Source organism: Pollicipes pollicipes, unplaced genomic scaffold (assembly GCF_011947565.3).
Source record: "Pollicipes pollicipes isolate AB1234 unplaced genomic scaffold, Ppol_2.1 Scaffold_3087;HRSCAF=3621_pilon_pilon_pilon, whole genome shotgun sequence".
Classification (NCBI taxonomy): Eukaryota; Metazoa; Arthropoda; class Thecostraca; order Pollicipedomorpha; family Pollicipedidae; genus Pollicipes; species Pollicipes pollicipes.
In genome coordinates, this window is record NW_023596225.1 from 24332802 (window position 1) to 24340988 (window position 8187).

Sequence of the window (8187 nt, forward strand, 5' to 3'; positions counted from 1 at the left end):
ACCCTGGATGTTTGAGTGACTGTGGTGATATGTTTGTATATTTGGAAGACGGATAACGCATATTGCAATCAAAGGCCGTTTTTATGACTTTTTATTAACGTGTCACAGATATAGCCTCCACAAAGAGTAAACAGATTATTAACCGCAGAATACAGAGAAACTTCAATGTGTTACAAAGGGTGGCAATTTATAAATCAGGTACACAAACGTTCAGCAGTGTTCATAACTATGCAGACAGGGGTGCATCCAGACGGGGGGGGGGACGGGGCCATGCCCCTCCCCCCCTTGAGCCCTAAAGGGCCAGTTGGCTCCGAGGGCGCCCAACACAAAACGCAACAAAACTGGGTATCCATGGAGTTCCAGGCGACCAAAAACAGTCGTACGGAAAAGTGAAGGGCCTATGAGAAGCCCCCCAAAATATTCACTGATTGGAAAAGTTGTGAACTGGAAATTTTTAGCCCCATTACACTGTGTAGGGGTTCCATGCTGTTTCCGAGGGACCTATATGCCCACTTGCAGGATCATTTCGATCGTTAAGGAACATTCCACGCTGCTCTTTATTTCTTTGCATTTGCTCGGAGAGCCCTGCACTGTTGTTGGGGCTTTTCCTGTTTGCGCACTGGGGCACTCTTGCCAATCACGGGCCCTCCCACGGATTCTTTTCATTCACCGGAATGACTCTGAGCGATGGCCGGGCCCCATATCTTAACCTGCCGGGGTATCCTCGGCTGCTCATGGGCCCTTTACGTGGGTCTCAGTTAATCTATCGACGCACTTGTGATATGCTCATGGGCTCTCTGCGTCGGTCTAGGACACTTCCAATTATCTGTCACTTACTTAAAGCCCTACACTTTTGTGGGGTGCCCCATCTGATCGCCTGCTTGGACACAGTCGCTCGGGGACCCTCTACACTGGGTCTTGGGTACATATTTTCTTAATGGGGGGCCCTACGCTCTTGTGGGGAGGCCTATCTGATAACCTGCCCTGGCACATTCGATCGTTCGGGGGCCCTCTACATTGGGCCTTGGGAACGTGTTATTTGAATGGGGCCCTACGCACTTGTCGGCGGCCCCCTCTGTTCGCCTCCTCGACCACACTGGATTGCTCGGATGGTCCTACACATTGGTTGTTGGAGCTTAAATTTAGGGCCCTCTGCTCCTATTCGGGTCATCTGATAATCTTTCGGATACACTCCAACTTTCGGGGGCCCTCCGCACTGGGTTTTGGGTACTTCTTATTTGAATGGAAGGCCTTACGCTCTTGTCGGCGCCGCTTCTGATAAGAGGCTCGGATCCATTCCATCGTGGGGGTCTCTACATCTGGTTTTGGGTACTTCCTTTTTGAAAGGAGGGCCCTCCGCTCTTTTCGGCGGCGCTATCTGTTAACCTGCTCTTGCGCACTCGATTATTCGGAACCCTCTACATCGTGTCATGGATATTTCATATTTGAACGAAAGGCACTACACTTTTGCCGGGAACCAATCTGTTAGCCTTCTCGGGCACACTCGAATATCAGGGGGCCCTCCACATTGTGTCTTGGATACTTCCATTCTGAATGGAGGACCCTACGCACTTGTCGGGAGCCCCATCTGTTTACCTCCTGGCTACACTGGTTTGTTCGGGGGCTCTGTACATTCAGTCTTAATGTTTGAATTTAGGGCCCTGCACTCCTGTCGGGGTCGTCCGGTAATCTTCTCGGGTACCCTCCCACCTTTCGGGGGCCCTCCGCACTAGGTTTTGGCTACTTCTTATTGTAGGGCCCTAAACTCTTCTTGGAAGCATATCTGTTAACATGTTTTGGCACACCCGATCATACGGAGGCTCTCGGCCCTGGATCTTGGGTACCTCCTATTTAAATGGGGAGTCCTGCACTATCGATGGGGGCCCTATATTTTAAGCCGCTCGGGCACGCTCGACCGTTGAGAGCCCACATATTTTGTCGTAAGTATTTCTTATTTAAATGGATGGCCCGTTGTTCTTGGCGGGCCCCATCTATTAAGCTGCTCAGGCCGGTGGTGGATGCAAAAGGGGTGGGGTGGGGGGAGGGGGGAGACACGGGGCAAAGGCTCCGAAGGGACCCATAATCGCCGAACAGACGTATTTTTCTTATAACAAAATTGGACGCCTTTGGACCTACAGGCGACCAAGAACAATTCCTTTCAAAAGTAAAGAGTGCATGCGCAGACGAAGTTTTTCTTTCCTGACTGAAAATTGTGTTGCTTGGGGGAAATTTGGGGACTCATTACGTTGCTCAGAGGCCTTCCGCTACTGCCTGGGCCCTATATGTTCACTTGCCGGGACAATCTGATCGCTAAGGAGCTTTCCATGTTGCCTTTGATTTCTTTGCATTCCCTCGTACGGCCCAACACTGCTGTTGGGACGCTATCTGCTTCCACGCCTGGGCGCTCTTCATCAGTCAGGTCTTCCTTCACGGATTTTTCCTGTTCGCCCGAAAGGCTCCATACGTTTTTCCGGGGCCCCATATGCCAGGGTACGCTCAGTTGGTCAGGGGCCCTTCATATTAGTCTCCGGTTCTTTCCACTTACTTGGAGTGCCTTGTGCCGTTGCTGGGCTCTTATAAGGTGAGGCACCGAGACACTCGATTTTCAGGGGTTCTCTAGTTTGATAGAGGGATCATTCTCTTTGATCTCATTTGCGGAGGACTCTTCACTTCGGTCGAGGCTCTTTCTGTTAACGTGCTCATACACTCTTGATCGCACAGGGGTATTTGTTCATGGCCTTGGGTAATTCCCCTTTGCTCAGAGGCTCTTGTGGTCTGGGTGCGGCAACATGTTTCAGCTTGCCGGAACACTACCGATCGTTAAGGGGCCCAACACGCTGGTATTGGGTTCTTTTTGCTTGCTCTGAGGATCCTATGCTTGTTGACGGGGGCCACTTTGTTGGCCTCCTGCGGCACCCATAATCGCTCAGGCTTCGTCTCAATTGCCCTTTGTGCCTTCGCCTTACAGCACCAGTCGAATATGCGCCGATGAATTTTTACGCGCAACTGCCGAACGTAATTTTACATACCGTCGACGCCGTATGCGTCATTTTCACTGGCTACTGAGTGTGTGACACTTATTATACTAGTGCATCACGTTCTCAACATACTTTGAATGATAAGAAGTGTTTTACTCCTTTATGATAGAGGAAAAATGATGCATTAGTCATCAGCCATCAGCTGATGACATCACCCAGACGGCTAGCCGTAAATACATAAGCTAGGAATTAAGTCTATGCTTGGTTTTGATGGTTGTTAGCAGCTAACTCAAGTTTATTTTGCCTGTTGTTCCGAAATACTTAGCCTCAAATTCACTACATTAAACATAAATCAGATCAGAAACAGAACAGAACAGAAACAAACACAACAGAAACAGAAATTAGAAAAATAACATAATAAACCATAGCATAACATAAAGGTAGAAAATGAGTGAGGTTTATGTGTATGCATGCGTATCACGCATTTGCTTTAAAGGGCTGTGCACAGCAAGATGGGTCTCCGTATTCAAAAAAGAAATGCATAAGTAAACACACACATACATACACACACACACACACGCACACATATATATATATATATCACATACTTGCCTTAAAATGTAATGACGGAAAAGCAAGAGCATTTTCTGGAGAGGTCCCAAACTCCAGGGAGCCCAACAATGCTGCGTGCCACCCCCCCCCCCCCCCTCCCCCACCGTGACAAAAATCCTGGATCCGCCCCTGTATGCAGAAGCTCTTCTTGATGAGCCTGAGCGGGTGCCTCTAAGGCCGCCTAATAGGATAAGTGTAAAGAGTGATTTGCATTCATTGCATATCCACGAAGCAGGGGCATGACTTGGTATATTTTCCGGGGGCCTGGGCCTCTCCCAATGCTGACTTGAGCCCCACCCCCTACCCCTCTGCTCATCTGAGCCACCTCAACGCGTAGATGGCTCACATGGCGCTGACGGTCCTGGATACGCATGACCTGAATCTCCTGAACGACAGTTTATGGTCCGGTCGATTGTCCACGGCGTTGTCTCCATCGTAATGTGACAAGACAGTGATGTGTGCACTGCTCTCGTAGTATCAAAGGGGTGCATCGATTGTAGTGCAGTATAATGAGGTTGGCCATGAGCTTTTAACGAGGGAGAGGTTTAATCTGAGCTTAATATAAAATCTGGACCTTTTGATCGGATGTATTTATGGAATGAGCAGCCACACTAAGCAGTGCTTGTTTGTTGCGGCATGACCCAATCTTAAAATTCCAGATCAATGGCAGAATTTTGCAGAGAAAATTGTAAATGCTCCAAACTCGGCGTGGTGTCTCCTGCTTTCTGACTTGACAGCCCGTTAGCGCCGCCGCTGTCACCGGCTGCAGGCTGATACATTTGGGAGCAAAGGGCCAAGGCCTGAAGCGACTTTAACTCACCCCGCCACTATCCTGGGAACCGGAAGGCAGGCGCTCTAACTCGCCCACATACAGGAATGGGGTGAAGTACGTTACGGACGACACAATCAGAAATACAGTTCGGCGGCCGGTCTTCCACCTGGTGGTACCACAAATATGGTGTCGTGGAACATGATCAAGGCATTTGGTGCCGTGTTTTCCCCAGTGAAAAAATATGGTGGTGGTGTTGATCAACTTTTGCGACGAAATCTTATCATGAGCACAGCTCAGAAATTACTCATTTTGTACTCCTGACTCTCCTCAATATCTTTCCTTCGAATCCGGCCTTTCTTGATTTTATGCACTTCCAAAACGCGATAAGGCGTTGTTTACGCTATTGTTGAAAAACAGTGCTCAACAGTTGTATGTAGTCTTAAAATAAGATAACTATTTTAAGGTTCAATCAGTGCAGTTTACCGCTCTATGCACTTTGCATTTTGCATTTGCATATGCATTTTGAGACTTGAAAATATTTGGTTCCGAACACGTATCACATTTGGGGCTACATAACGCGGGAAGTTAAACAGTGGTGCGATCTTTGACTAAAATAAGACTCGCAATAAAAAAACTTAAGAACAGCGCCATGAACGACCATGTAAATATGATCAAACAGCATAACATCACGGACAAAGACATAAGAACACCACGGAAAGGGGCCAAAACCCGAGCACATTACGATATTCGTCTCTGCACACACGCTGCAGGAACAACCCGCCACTTCTCGGCAAGTTACCAGTAACTGCTGGTAACCGAATGAGTCTCACCCTCTGATCCCTCTGTCCTACTACATAATCGCCATGTCTCTGAAGGGAAAGCCTAAATTCAGTTTTACTTATATATGTAGGTATATCGTAGCAGTATACCCCACCCGAAAATATCAACAAGCTATCGTCTGTACGCGTCTGGCCAAGCCATTCTACGTAAAACCGTGCTTGAGCCATCCGGGCCACATGCAGTAGACCATAAACGACGCCAATTTTTGTTGATCGCAAAGTCTCGAATGACTAACATGTGCTATCTGTGAATTACACCCCTTTCCAACGTTTTCACACTTCACGTTGTGTGTGGATTTTGCGGGTGGTGCGCGCGTGCGCTGTGCAGGTGGCCGGCTACCGGTGGCGTGTTCGCCGCCTCATTTTTGCATCCATAGCATGCCGTAAAAGGGCCTCAGCATCACACACTTGCTGCCTATATTGCTGCTCTTTGCCGTACAAAAAAACATCGCGTTGGCCCTTGCCAAAACAAACATAAAACGATCATACCGACAACACTGAACCCCTGGCCGGTCTAACAGGGAAGGTGTTGGATATCGAAGGCATGAAAAGCCGGACACCGTATTTGCAAACATCGAGACTTGAATAGATATTCAACACGAGCACCCAATTGCAGACAATGTTTTTTCAGGTATTCTGCATAAATCAAAGGCATGCATGCACGAATGAGGGCCACATAAAGCATCATCCACCAACACGCCTGATTGTCTTAGCCGCTGTAGCCTCCTCCCTTCTGGCTGGGCGCTCCATAGCTAGACGATGCTTTGGCTGCAGGGTACTTGCCTGTTCCACTGTAGGTGGGAACCACACTGTAACTGGAGGACACGCTGGAGCTGTAGCCACCACCGCCTCCTCCGCCGCTGCTGTGGCCACTACCACTTCCTCCACCGCTGTAGCCACCGCCGCCACTGCCACCACCTCCGCTGTAGCCACCGCCGCCACTGTAGCGACCACCTCCTCCTCCGCCGCTGTAGCCACCGCTTCCACCGCCACCGCCACCAGTGTAGCCATCCGCCTCCACCGCTGCTGTAACCACCCCCTCCGCTTCCACCGCCGCCGTAACCGCCGCCTCCGTTTCCACCGCCGCCGTACCCACCGCCTCCGCTTCCCCCGCCGCCGTACCCACCGCTTCCACTTCCTCCGCCGCTGTAACCACCGCCTCCGCCTCCACTGCCACCGTAACCACCGCCTCCTCCGCTGCTGTAACCTCCGCTCTTTCCTCCACCACCGCCGCTGCTGTAACCACCCCCTCCGCTTCCACCGCCGCCGTAACCACCACCACCGCCTCCACTTCCTCCGCCGCCGTAACCACCGCCTCCACTTCCACCGCCGCCGTAACCACCGCCCCCGCTTCCACCGCCGCTGTAGCCACCGCCTTCACTTCCTCCGCCGCCGTAACCACCGCCTCCACATCCACCGCAGCCGTAACCACCGCCTCCGCTTCCACCGCCGCCGTACCCACCGCCTCCGCTTCCACCGGCCGCTGTAACCACCGCCTCCACTCCCGCCGCCACCTGTAACCACCTCCTCCACTTCCACCGCCGCCGTACCACCGCCTCCACTTCCGCCGCCGCCGTACCCACCGCCTCCGCTTCCACCGCCGCCGTAACCGCCGCCTCCGCCTACACCGCCACCGTAACCACTGCCCGCTCCACTACTGTAACTTCCACTCTTTCCTCCACCACCACCGCCGCTGTATCCACCGCCTCCACTTCCTCCGCCGCCGTAACCACCTACTCCACTTCCACCGCCGCCGTAACCACCGCCTCCACTTCCGCCGCCGCCATATCCACCGCCTCCGCTTCCACCGCCGCCGTAACCGCCGCCTCCGCCTACACCGCCACTGTAACCACCGCCCCCTCCGCTGCTGTAACCTCCACTCTTTCCTCCTCCACCACCGCCGCTGTAACCACCGCCTCCACTTCCTCCGCCGCCGTAACCACCTCCTCCACTTCCACCGCCGCCGTAACCACCGCCTCCACTTCCACCGCCTCCGCTCCCGCCGCCGCCGTACCCTCCGCCTCCACTTCCACCGCTGCTATAGCCACCGCCTCCTCCACTGCTACCACCGTATCCTCCTCCGCCTCCTCCGCCGCCTTTGCCGCCGCCTCCGTCAGCCAAACACAGGCCGACAAACAGAAGAAGGGTAGCCACCTGCAACCAGTGAACCGTCGACTTATGACATACATTTCTCTTTCAACTGATTGTGGTCTGTTGAACTATTCGTGGAGCGAAGGAAGATCCACTGCATTATTGGCAATACAAATGATCTGTTGATTACATCACAACAGGCACCCGTACCTCGTGGCCACCACAATCCACTACCCGTTACAAAATTGGATAAAAGTGATGCTGCATCTTTAAGCTGACCAAATTTGACACCGGCGGAAATCTGAGCCAATTGTCAAACGTAGCAATGAGGCAAGTTTACAGCGCTGTCTCAGGCGATGGTTGTATGCGTACTGATAGCCCACTGATTTAGTGACTAATTTTGCTTCACTGCAGTGCTTCGGAGAAGCTCTCGTCCTGATTATCATTCAAATCTGCCGACTTGGTAAAACGGATTTTTTATCAAAGAAAGCGTTTGATGCGGCACGAAGTTTATCTTATGCTTTTTCGAAAAGCAAAGTAGGTCCTTTTTGGGCCTGTTTTGCAGGGCCTATGGAACGCAATAGTGTTATTTTCTTTTGATGGTTGAATTCATGTGAGAACGCTATTCACAAGAAAACGTACATTTCTCAGCTGTAAATCCCTTGTGAGTCCACCAGTAGCCATTTTCCCATCATTTGCAACAAGTAACGTTACATACAAATGTCACATCCACAAAGGCTCCACAACCGGACGTGGCCCAGTAGACCCGGTCCCCAACTGAGCTGACCAGTTGCGGGCTCGACTGATCTGCCTCGCTGGCTGCGCCTTACCCTGGTGAGAGCCATGCTGGCGAGCCGGGCCGCTGACGGCGCTGTGTGCCGCTGCCGAGCCGACC